Below are 13,443 nucleotides of genomic sequence, written 5' to 3'. Positions count from 1 at the left end.
TTCAACCTCACATGTGGTACTACCTTCTGGGAAGTTGTATCTCAAACCAGTCAATCCAGGGGGAAGAAGGGAAGAGAAGTCGCATCCCAGCCCTCATATCTCATTGGTTAAGATATCACTACACTGAACTGGGAGTCTATTCCACATGCTTCAGGCTTGAACATAACCCAGCAGCGCTCAGTGGGCCCCATGGTGTGTCATGCCCAGGTATCAGACAGAAGCCCTGGAGAGAGCCCAAGCAAAGCCAACACAGGACAGTCAGTGAAGCTAGACCCAAGTAGGTGAAGCTGGGAGCATCTGAGGAGATCCTGAGAGAAAGAAAATCGGGGGTAAGTTAACATCTTTGTATTACCCACTTTTCCTGTTTTGGAACATAGCAGTAACATTTGCAAAAGAGAGTTACCCCACTTATTCCTAAAGTCATGTTCTTACATTCTCTTTGATTTGTCTCCATCAGGATCAAATTAACAAGCGCTGTCCAGTTTTATTAATTTTTTTGTGTATTAATGATGTAATCACAAGTCCTTGTGAGGTAGCCTCCCTTAGCTACAGAGAAAATGCAGACAGTTTGGTACTATTTTTAAATTCATAAAGGATTTGCTACTGCCTTTGAGGATGAGAACTCACTTGTTCTGTGGCCAAGGAGCTTAGGATTGGAGGGTCAGTGTGCTTCCTCTGCCCTCACCCCAGTAATTTATGATCTGCCTCAAGGCGACCTCTCTTCTCCCCAGATGCCTGTTAAGGTCCCGTAGAGCTCTGTCCTTAGCAGTAAATTACTCTTGCTAAAAAATGATTTGAGAATGGGCATGTGATGAATGTCCTCCAAAATACTACCCTTTTTTCCATTCAAACTTAAACTCTCCTTATGCCAGAAAAGATTTCCAAGGTACTGTAAACGTCTCTTTGGATATATAAAGGGAATTTGCCCCATTTTTTGACATGCTATGAATCCAAGAGTCAATTAAAGGTGATCATTGTGCATCCAAGAGAATAAACTGTGTGGGCCTGGTTTCCCCCTCTTGTTTAAAGGACTTTTAATGAGAGCCAGGTGGTAAGTTTCTGGCCTGTGATGCTGAGCTGTACACAGGAGTCTGAATACATGCAACCATACCAGTTCTTTGTCATGAGGATTATCCTGGGATGCTGTGAGCTTTGGGTTGTTCCTTGTCTAACCACAGAATTGCTGCACACCCCTTGGAGGTATTTTACTCTCCTCTTCCATGTCTAGATGTAGTAGTGTTATTATGTGATATCAAATTTCTCCACAAAATGCCGTTGCCACTGGCTATTCATTTGTGTGCACCAACATTATTATTTGGCATACTTGGTCCATTTTGTCGTATTCAGTAACCTTCATGAGAAGTTCAGCATTCTGGCAGGGATCTTTCCCCTTGGCCACAGAGGAACCCTGTATTTCTCTGAACCTAAGAGATGGGAATGCAACAGAAGCAGCTGGAGATATGAAAATGACTAGGAACAAAATAGACATCAAGTTCAGGCAAACACTGAGAAAGAATTTCACTTAGCATAACGCTGTCCAGTTCCATCCACGTTGCTACAAAAGGCCATATTTCATTCTTTCTCATTGCCAGTATGGAAACCAATTTGACAATAAATTTCATATTGAAAGAAAAGAATTTCAGCAGAAGTGGTTCTCTTCTGATGCTGCACATTCTGTAGGATTCAGTGGCTGCCACATAGCAGTCTTGAACAAGGAAGAAAGAACTGTATATATATTGACATGTGAGTTCATACCTCAAGCTCATCTGTCAGATGACAGAGTTCAGACTACAGATTTTACTCATAGGCCCACGTGGGTGATTAATACTACATGCTAAATACATGCATATAATGAGAAAAGAACAGAGAATTCTAAGATAGTTACATTTTCAAATAAAACTTTAGGACTTAACCAAAAAATGAGTCAAGTAGGTGGATGATGTCAGTGCCTAAATTTCCGTTAATACTTTCAAAGTGTGCTTTTTTTAATGTAAAAAAATACGTTTCATGAATTGGAAAGCCAATGCTTATTGAGATACACAATGCCTTCGAGTGAGCATTCCAAGAAAATGAATATCTCATTCTGGCATGGATTGTTCTTTCTTCGCCATTCCTAGTCAACACAGCCACATTTCTTCAGTTACATGTCCTGTTACCCCTGAGACTCCTGGGCCGTCCCACCCAACAGCATTAAGGTTGCTGTATTACCATAAAAGTCTACCCTGTGAGTGAAACAAATGGGCTATGTTAGCACACACAAAAAAGCAGCCTTCCCTCCTGGATTGAAGAAAACATACACCCAACATTGTGGTTGCTGGAGTTTTGGTCTTCCTGAGAGGATGATGACTTCCAAAGTGCAAAAAGCTTAACCCAGTCCACAAAGACCCGTAATCTTTGTGCTTTTTTTCCCCCTTACAGTATTTTAATGCATAAAATCTTAAATCTAAATCTGTCTTTGAGATCAGGGAGAAATATTTAAACATTTATGCATTCAGTTCATGATTCAGAGATTTATTTATAAGACTGTTGATTTTGGGACACCCAACTCTTGCATTTAAACTGCCGAAGTGAGTCATGTTTGTGGGAGGTAATTACTACCAGAAAGTACAACTAACTTGTAAGCTTCTCTTTAAAATGTCCACTCACAATCTACAATTACTGTAAATAACAGGCTACCAGGACTCTTGCCCTGTTTCATGGCTGTATATATTTATTATGAGTGCATTAGGCTATACCCAAACATACTTTTGTCACAGAAGGGTTCTTGGAGGAGAAACGTGTCCATTTATTAAAGTGTCAGTATAGATTTCTGAGGATGTAGGTTTGAAAAGATATATCTCAAGGTTTCCCTTCCATTATAGGGACCAATGCCCAGAGAACAGCTGTCTCAAGAGTAAGAATAGATTCCAATTGGTAGAAAATGTATACATATGATTTGTGCATCATTAAAGATCAGATCCAACCCCCTGAAATTAGAGGAGGAGCTTCCTCTTTTCAACACCTCAGTGCCTCTGTCAGGCTGATTTTGTCTTTCTAAGGGGTTCTCTGATCCTCCATTTAGGGAGTGATGAGGCTCGTGCCCATCTGACTAGCAGCAGAGTGGGTAGCTTCCTGTGGGCCATGAGGCCACGGTTTCTGAGAACATCCTGCAGTTAAAATATTCATGACTGATTATCAGTCAGTGCCTAAGATTTCACAAATAAGATGTCTAGAGAGCTAGTAGTGTGGAAAGGAGAAAGAGTAGGAGGGAATTCGGTGTCTGGAGTCAGCTTAAATAAGAAACTGCTACGGCAGGAATTGGCAAAGGCATCAGAAAGGAAAGGCTGAAATTTCCATAGACCAAGCTCCAGCTGCTTGATGGTTTTACCCTGCCTTTGACCTAACCTTGCTTAATACAGCTCAGCTGTGATTAAGACTGCGAGGCCTCCCAGTCTCCTCCAAAAGTCCTTGACTCCTGAGCCAAACATATACTCTTCTTTGGTGGGTTTGAGACTTAACCAACCATACAACCATGCCTGCTTCGGCTGCCTACGGCTCATCTGGCTTCTTGGAACTGTCCACATTCATTCATTCTGTGATCACTTCCTTGTCATTTATTCAGTAACCACTTACTGACTACACTCTATGGGTCAGTTGTTGTGCTAGGTGCTGGGGTACATCTGTGAGCGTCACCCAGTCCCTACTGGGGAGATAACCATAAAGAGCAACAATTTCAAAGCTGTATGATAAATGCTACTTGGGGAGGGGGCAAGCGTGTATACCTGATCTTGGAGAGCAGAAAACACTTGCTGTGAGTTCCCATGTTTAGGCAAAGACCTAAAGGAAAAGTAGGAGATAGGCAGGAGACTTGGGGGGGGGGGGGAAGGTAAACTATTCAGTGCAGGAGAAGAGGTGGAGGTCAAAGCCCGTGAGAAACAGGAAGATCCAATTCACAGAGAAGTGCGATTAGTTCTCAGTGGGCGGAGCAGGGAGTAAGACGAAGGTGGAGTGATGACTGTGACGGCCCTTTCCTGCCACGTTAAGGTGTTCGAACCTGAGTGGGATCTGTCGAAGGGTGCATCCTGTACACTGTGTTTCCGTGAGAACAGACATTTACTGGATGCTGACACACTCCTATCTAGGCATCTAGGCTTGACGCTGAGCGACTTCATAAGCTCTCGGCCATTTGGCCAAGCTTTCTGACTCTCCTGACCTCCCACGGTTCACCTCAGCTGTGACCAGAACCAGCGCACTGTTGGCATGGTCCGAGGGCTGGCATTGCCCAAAGTTCTTCCTGCCTCCTTCATCTCTGTGATCCGCTGGGCCTACAGCACACCGACAGGGCTCTAGTTTACATGTTTATCAAATTTCTCTTGCTTCATTTTGACTCGAAATCTGGACCCTGTAAAAATTTATGAACTTACTGTTCATTCAACAAGTGTGAAGTTAACCGTGCGCAAGGGAGTATGTGTTCCAGGTAATACAGTAATGGGCAGAAAAGAACTAAGCCTCCACTTCAAGAAGTTGATATTTTAGAAGAAGACAGCTATCAGATGGTGATAATTATTGTGTAGAAAATGGTTATGAAAACATGATCATCATGTAGAAAACTTCAGCAGGCAAGGGCTGCTGCAGGATGTTATTTTACTGGAGAATTATAATATGCATACACACAGTGGAATAGATACGTGCTATCGTACCATACACATGTACCAACAGGTTTGTTAATGACCTTATTAGAGAATTCACATAATGACTTTGAAATCATAGACTTTGACAGTCATGTCATTGTCGCTTATAAATTTCAGTTTTCATGAATCTTTCTGATTTTTAGTTTATTCAGTGTGTGATTTTAATTTTAGCCTTGCAGTATAATAAACAGGATTTTGCAATAATCCTGTAGTCTAAATGCCTGTGGCTTAAAGAATGTGACTCGATGCATTTCTGACCTAGGATTTTGCTTTACAAAAATAAGAGCTCAGCACTTCGCTATTTATATTTTATCTTAATTTTCCATTTGGAATGATGGACAAGCATTACTTGTACAACCTCGTGATCAATAGTAGGGATTTTGATAAGGAGTGACACAGTCCTCCGCTATCTGCCTAATAGGAGTGAAGAAAAGGGGAAGAGAGAAGCAACATTTGAAGAAAGAGGAGCCGAGATTTTCCAGGATTGGACAACACAAACGCTCAGATCCAGAGTGCACTAGTAGCAGGTGAGATAAATGAAAATGAGTATACAACATAGTGAAGTTGAAGAACATCAAGACTAAAGAGAAAAGCCTTAAAAGCTTTCAGGGAAAAAAGATTCCATGCAGAGGAGCATTCGATAGACTGACAGAAGACTGTCATTACTACAATAGCTGTGAGAAGACAGTAATGTCTGCATGACCCCGAGAGAAATTAACTGTCAATCTAGCATTTTATCTTCAGCAAAACTATTTAAAATGGATAAGTAGGCACTTTTCTAATTACAAAGATTTAGACAATTAACCAACCAATAGACTCTCAATGTAGTATGTACTTAAAAAGAAAAAAGAAATGAACCCAGAGGGAAGGTTTAGAACACAGGATAATGATGAACACAGATGTTGGGAGAAATAAAAGATAGTATATTAACAACTGACTACTAGAAAAGTTTTTAGGGTTATAAAAGATAAAAAACTGAAGCTTTAAACAACAATATGAAGTATTCAGTGGGAGAAGGTTAAAATGCTGAACAACTTAACTTTAAAAAGACATTATAGGTAAGAATATATTTTTAAAGTTTAGTGGTAATCACCAAAAGAATAGAATCTATAGCTTCTTTTTTTTTAATTTTTTAATGTTTATTATTTATTTTTGAGAGAGAGAGAGAGAGACAGAGTGTGAGCAGGGGAGCGGCAGAGAGAGAGGAGACACAGAATCCGAAGCAGCTCCAGGCTCCAAGCTGTCAGCACAGATCCTGACACAGGGCTTGAACTAATGAACCGTGAGATCATGACCTGAGCCGAAGTCGGACACTTAACCAACTGAGCCACTCAGGTGCCCCAGAATCTATAGCTTCTGAACAAGCAGAAGGGAGAAACAGGAATATCAAAAACGTTATCAATCCAACAGAAGACAGAGAAAAGGGAACCTGCAAAGGAAATGAGAGTAAATTAAAATTATGAATGTTAGAAATATATGCTATATATCAACAATCACAATAGCTAAGAGTGGATTTAACCAGGAGTTGGCAACCTTTTTCTGCAAAGGACCAAATAATAAATGTTTTAGGTGTTGTGGGTCACATATACTTTCTTCAGTCCTTTAAAGACCTAAAAAAACCATTCTTAGCAAGCCATACACAGATTGCCAGCTGGATTTGGCCAATGGAAGGAGTTGGTTGACCTCTGGATCAAAGTTTTAACAGTCAAAAATTTCCAGATTGGACTTTTTTTTTTTTAAGCCAGCTATATACTTCTCGTAAGAGAAGAGCCTTAAAGCACATAAAGGACTTATGATAAAGGGTGGGGAAATATATACTTACAAGTATATTAACCGAAGGGAAGCTAGCTGGCACCCCTGGACACAAGGATTCAAGTGCAGGTAGTTCATTTTGGGGGGAGGGTGCTGTGTCTCAGGAAACACCTGCAGGGAAGTGGTGACATGAGAAAGGGAAGAGAAGCCAATTGATCAAAGATGTGTTATCAGCCACTTACCACTATGGGCAACTGGAGAACAGTCCCCTGAGGAACTTTGGAAGACAGAGCAGAATGTGCCTCAGAGACATTCACCTGAGGAGCAAGGAAGCTTGAGTATTTATTGACCAACTCTTGGACCATCATTGTTGAGTGGTGACCCTGGGGACATTAACTCTCTGGCTCTCCTGGCTTGCCTTTTGGATAAGTAGAGTGTTCTACCAAGGCTAAGAAAAAAAAAAAAAAAAGCCCTCGAGCACAAAGTCACAGGTTCTTACAGCAAGCAGTCTTTACACATAGAGGTGAGCGCTGAAGTGACATGCGTTGGGCAAGTTGTGCGTATTCTGCTACACTAGTCCTACATTAATAGAAGTCAAACTGAATTAAGGGCAAAAGGCACTGAAAGGGGTAAATGGGAGATTACATAATAATAGAGGAACAATCACCAAAAAACCAAACCAATCACGAATTAGCTCGAGACCTAGCATCAAAATATGCAAAGCAAAAATTGACATAATTACAGGGATCAATTGACAAATTTATAATCCTAGTTAAAGATTTTAATAAACCTTTATAAGAAACGAATAGATCCAGCTGACGAAAACTAGTAAGGAAAATAGAAGATATGGTGGAAAATATTGAATTGCAATAACCTACAAAATGAATGAAAAGGGGGGAAAAATTCTGACTGAAATGGCTCCCACTGGGCTAAAATCAAGGTGTCAGCAGGGCTGTGTTCCCTCTGGCGGCTCTAGGAGAAAACCCATTTCTTTGCACTTTGCGGCTTCTAGAGACCACATGCATGCCTTGGTTCGTGGCACCTTCCTCCATCTTTGAAACCAGTTGCCTGACATCTGTAAAACTCTCTCTGACTATCTTGCCTTTCTTTTTTATTATTATTATTTTTAATGTTTTTATTTATTTTTGAGACAGAGAGAGACAAAGCATGAGCAAGGGAGGGTCAGAGAGAGGGGGAGACACAGAATCCGAAGCAGGCTCCAGGCTCTGAGCTGTCAGCACACAGCCCCATGTGGGGCTCGAACTCACAAACCCGAGATCATGACCTGAGCCGAAGTTAGACGCTTAACCGACTGAGCCACCCAGGCACCCCATATCTTGCCTTTCTTTTTCACTGCTAAGAACTCTTGTGATTACATTAGTTCTGTGCAGATAATCAGGATCTTCTCTCCATATCAAAATCCTTAACTTAGTCATGCCTGCAAAGTCCCTTTTGCCATGTAAGGTAACATAATCAGAGATTCCAGGACTAGCACGTGGAATCTCTGAGGGGGTCATCATTCCACCCACCACACAAGCTGTATAAAGTTTTGCACCCTGTGACTAGAGACAGAGATACATTTCCAAGGCTGATTTAGATTGAGAAACTTCAAACCACATTCTTTCTTCAGATGGGTTTTGGAATTCTCTCTTAGTGCTATACTAGAAGTCACCACATAAGGTTTAGGTGAATTGTTAAGTGTAACCAACCACAGTATAAAATAACAAACCCTGAAAGTTGCATGTAAGAGCTGCTCTGGCACCTTATTTCCTCACTTCCTCCATATTCACTGCAGGATTTGCTCTCACCTATAATACTAGAGAATGTATCTTTGCTTACAAACAGTGTGGACAAGTCATTTTTCTATCATAAAACACAAAATTAATATGGTTGAGCCGATAGTTTTATATAGAGTGCTATATACATCCTTCCATAGAAAGTACACTTTCTTTTCACAAACTTTAGAATATTTCTCCATATTAATTATGTACTAAATAACAAAGGAAACAGTAATTTTATTTTTTTTAATTTTTTAAATGTTTATTTATTTTTGACAGAGAGAGAGGGAGAGAGAATGAGTGGGGGAGGGACAGCGAAAGAGAGAGAGACACCGAATCTGAAGCAGGCTCCAGACTGAGCTGTCAGCACAGAGCCCGACGTGGGGCTCGAACTCACAGACCTTGAGATCATGACCTGAGCCGAAGTCGGATGTTCAACCGACTGAGCCACCCAGGCGCCCCAAAATTTTAAAGAATTGTTAAGATATAGAGAAATTCTCTAACCTGAATGAAATTAGAAGTCAACAATATAAAGATGGGGAAAATATGCTTGGAAACTTAAATAACATAAGCTGAAGAGGAAATCACACTAGAAATTACAGTTAGTGCTAAACAGGAAAGAACGTACTACATAATAAATTGCTAAAGCTATGACACTTAGCAGTGAAGGTATAGCACAAAAATAACTTTATAAAAATGTATAAATTTAAAATAAGCCAGTGATTGGGTTAAGACACTAGAAGAAAGCTGTAAAATGAAGCCAGGAAATATAAAAGAAAAGAAATAATTTTATAAAAATTAAGTAAAACACAAAGGAACAGTAGAGAAGATAAACAGAACCAGAAACTGATGTTTTGGAAAAACTACTGACAGATCAAGATTTTTTAAAAACATAAATGATTGCTCTGAACAAATTTATGCTCTGAATTTAAATATTTAGATTAAAATTTTCTTTAAAAAGAATCACAAAAATTAACCAGATGAAAAATTGGACAACATGAATAGTCTAATAGTCATTAAAAAAGATTAAATTGGTAAACAAAACTGTCTTCCCCTACCAAAGAGACATCGGGTACTGATGATTTTATGGCAGAGTGCTATATCTTTAAAGTGAAGATAATCTTCAACTTACATACATTATTTCAGGGAATTGGAGAAGAGGAAAAGCTACTTAGCTCATTTTAAAACCTAGTGTGCCGTGGAGATCAGGGAAAACGTAATAAAAGAAAACTATAGATCCATTTCATTTATGAGCACAGCAGGAAAACATTCTAAACAGAATAGTAGCAAATCAACTTCAGCAGTATTTATGTTTAAGTTGGGTTCATCTCAGAAATGGATGGGTGATTTCAGAAGGAATTCTAAATTTTTTTTTTTTTAATTTTTTTTTTTTTCAACGTTTATTTATTTTTGGGACAGAGAGAGACAGAGCATGAACGGGGGAGGGGCAGAGAGAGAGGGAGACACAGAATCGGAAACAGGCTCCAGGCTCCGGGCCATCAGCCCAGAGCCTGACGCGGGGCTCGAACTCCCGGACCGAGAGATCGTGACCTGGCGGAAGTCGGACGCTTAACCGACTGCGCCACCCAGGCGCCCCTAAAATTTTTTGATGTAACTACATTAAGAGATTAAGAAAATCTCTATGATTATCTCAGTAATTCCAGAAAAAACACATGTTAAAAAAATCAATTCATGATGATTTTTAAAAATCTTAGCAAACTAGGAGCAGAAAACTTAATATTCAAAATGTACAACAATCATGCATATTGATGAAACTTTAAATGTGGTTTCATTAATGTCAGGGACCAAATAAATACATTTTATGTCACCACTTCTATTCAAGAGTGTACTAGCTGTTCTAGACAATCCAATAGATGAACAAAAACATAAGAGGTACAAGAATTGTAAAGACCTGAAACGTATTTATACACATATAAAACCTAAATGTAATATTATTTCTAATAGTAAATCAATAAAAATTCTAAAAGTAATTTGAAACTTGGTCCAAATTTTTGGATAAGCTTAGCATAATTAATAACATTCCAAATAATCCATTAGAGAATCGTCACATAAAACATATTTTTTCTAATGACAACAAAAACTATAATTTACCTAAGAACAAATCCAACAGAGATGTACAAGACAATTAAAAAGAAAATAAAGCATCATTGAAGTAATAGGAATCTCAAATAAATGGAAGAGTCTCAAATAATTGGAGGAATACATGTTTTTGGATTGGGAGATTTATTATAATAAAGAAGGCAATTGTTTACAGATTAATTTATAAATTCAATGTAGAATCCAATTCCATTTAAAATATCATCCCGGTTTTATATAGAACTTGATAAATGGCCTTAATGTTCATATGGTAGAGAAAAGAACAAGAATAGCCAAAATACATTTAAAGAACAAGCTGGGAAAGAGATCAATGCTTTTGACAAAATTATATTGATTAAGTATACTGCACCTGGGTGGTTCAGTCGGTTCAATGCTTCGGCTCAGGTCATGATCTCATGGTCTATGAGTTCAAGCCCCGTGTCGGTCTCTGTGCTGACAGCTCAGACAGATTCTGTATCTCCCTCTCTCTGTCCCTCCTCCGCTCATGCGTACTCTCTCTCTCTCTCTCTCTCTCAAAAATAAATAAACATTAAACATTTTTTTAATTATACTGATTAATACAATTTTGGCACAGGGATAGACAAGATGCCCAATGGAATAGGATACAGAGCTCAGTCTCATGCATACAGTGACACTTAATATTTGTCAGGAGCTGTATTACTGATGAGTGGCATAATAAAATGGTGGTGGGAAATTAGTTATCAATATGGAAAAAGATAAACCTTAATTCTTTGCTCATTCCCTAGGCTGAATTAAATACTAAATGTGTAGAGCAGCATTCTAAAAATTCAGAACATAGTATTAAAAATGTCATTAAAGTTTGCAGATGGAAAGAGAGTTCTTAAACAACATACAAAAGAAGTCAAGGACAGAATTGATAAATTTGACTCCTTTAAAATATTAAACTCCTTTATAAAAAAGATACTATAAAGTTAAGATAAAACACAGACTGAAAGAAGATGTTGACAATGCACATAGTTGACAAAAGGTCAGTTGCCAGAATATATAATGATTCCTACAAATGAAAGAAAGAAGGAAAGAAAGAAAGAAAGAAAGAAGGAAAGAAAGAAAGAAAGAGTTCAATAATATAGGCAAAGTATTTGGTGGGGGACAGTGAGGAATGAATAAGCCAAGTACTGAGGATTTTTAGGGCAGTGAAAATACTCTGTATGGCACCATAATCATAGGTACATGCCGTTATATATTTGTCCAAACCTATGGGATGTACACCACCAAGCGAGAACCATAATGTGAACCATGGACCTTCGGTGATAATGTAGGTTATCAGTGTAGGTTTCTCAATCATAACAAATGTACCACTTTTGAAGGAATGCTGATAATGAATGTGCGGGTGCAGGTGCATATGGGAAGTCTCTGTAGCTTCCCCTCAATTTTGTTGTGAACACTGAACTGCTCTAAAAGACTGAAGTCTTAATTTTTAAAAGTAGGCAAAGTTATATGAGATGGCAGTTTATAGAAGAGGAAAAAATATTGTGGTCGTGGGGGGGAAGCATAGTTACAGGGCTAAGGGAGTGTAGAGTATATGAAGAGGATAGTTGAAGTAATGGGTCTTGGAATCCAAGCTGGATAGGAAGGCAGTAGAGAAAGGGAGAAAGTGAGAGCTGAGGGGATAGATATTTCTCTGAGGTTGCAGAAGAGTGATAGTGGGGGTTACCTGAGCCGGCAAGGTAAAGGACAAGGTGCTGTTTGGAGAGATTTCCACTGGTGATTTTGTAGTGGAGCTTTTTTTCCTCACTTAATAGTATACCCTGGATGTTTTTACCATTTCAAAAGTCATAGTTCTGTGTCACCCATTTTAATATACAATTCCATTTTTCAGATGTATCACAATTTAATTAACCAATCTCTTACTGTAATCAGTTTTAAATTATAGTAAAAAGTTTATTATTTAAAGTGCTTATGATCCTTCCAGAAATCCTCACCAAGAAGCCTGTGACTTCCTGGAGACGGTGGAAGAAGCCCTGTGGTTCTAGAGAAACTCAAGACCAAAGCTACTGACTGACTTCCTCACGGAGGGGGCACAGCCTGGAATATTCCTCTGTACCCTCGAGTCATGTTGGGAGAGAGATCAGGTTCTTCTAACTTGCCCATTAATGTATATGAATTACTTAGTTAATGCCACAATATTCACTGAGTTGCTTCTGTTTGAAAAGAGCTGTATCAGACCCTGGAAATGTAAAAATGCTGTCCAATGTAGAAGGTATAATTGGATGAGGACATAAGTTACTACAATGCAAAGTTAAATCAGAGGCAGATTTAGCATGAAGTGAATGAAACTCCTGTGTCAGTGCCCCTCACTTACATGGGCCCCTTCTGATGCTCTAGGAGAAACCCTATGAACATACTTTTGTGCTCATACATTTTGGTAAACTTTGCAAAAGTGAGAATTAAGAAAAAAAAAAAACTTCAGTTAAACTTTTTCCTGTCTTACTTCCCCTACTGTTGAAATGCCCAAGGACATTTTTGAGTCCCAGCAAACGAATTGTATGAAGGACACGTTTAGCTGAGTTTATTGAAATACACGTATGGGATCATAAATACTTCATTTCAGAATGACCTGATTGCCAGCTGCACTCATGGAGGAGTGATTTCTAGAAACATCTTACTACCCCTGTGCTGATTCGTTGGGTTCATGGCTTGATGGTATAGAACAGAGGCTTTACCGTGACAGGAGCATGCCGGGTGGCACTCAGCCCAGGAAGTAGGTGGGTGCTGGAGGAGACACCAGGGTTTGAAGTGTACATGAGGCAAGAAAATAGTCTGTGGAGAATTCTTCTAATCAGACATGTAGAGCTGTGAATGGAGGGTGTCGTTCTCAAAAGTGCCTGGTCAGGAATACTCTTAACGACACAGCGTAAGCAGTTATACACTCAGACGTGCACCAATTTTTCTTTTTGTTGGTAATTGCACAAAATGAGGCACAACCTGGTGGCAGCACTATAAAGAGTGAGTCCATCTATAGGTGAAGTTGTACATTCTACTCATTCCAATTATCAGCAATAAAAAATGTGACCAGCCATTACAGAAGAAAGACTGAATTATATTTCCATTTTCTCTACAGAAAATACTACAGTTAAGTAACTCCAATAGGCAGTTACTGAATG

The 13,443-nt window shown here is 39.2% G+C and overlaps 1 long non-coding RNA gene across 1 annotated transcript in view; it reads left to right on the top strand.

The window, feature by feature from the left end:
- LOC123590123 overlaps nucleotides 1-12,790 on the top strand; it is a 68,031-nt gene extending 55,241 nt beyond the window's left edge. Inside the window, exons 2-3 of the long non-coding RNA XR_006708619.1 lie at nucleotides 5,092-5,197; nucleotides 12,252-12,790. This is a non-coding gene — a long non-coding RNA (uncharacterized LOC123590123). The remainder of the gene's footprint in view (nucleotides 1-5,091; nucleotides 5,198-12,251) is intronic.
- The last annotated feature ends 653 nt before the right edge of the window (nucleotides 12,791-13,443 follow it).

The sequence above is a fragment of the Leopardus geoffroyi genome, chromosome B4 (genome assembly GCF_018350155.1).
Source record: "Leopardus geoffroyi isolate Oge1 chromosome B4, O.geoffroyi_Oge1_pat1.0, whole genome shotgun sequence".
NCBI lineage: Eukaryota > Metazoa > Chordata > Mammalia > Carnivora > Felidae > Leopardus > Leopardus geoffroyi.
The sequence above is the reverse complement of the archived record's forward strand: the minus strand, read 5'-3'. Positions and strand labels throughout refer to the sequence as shown.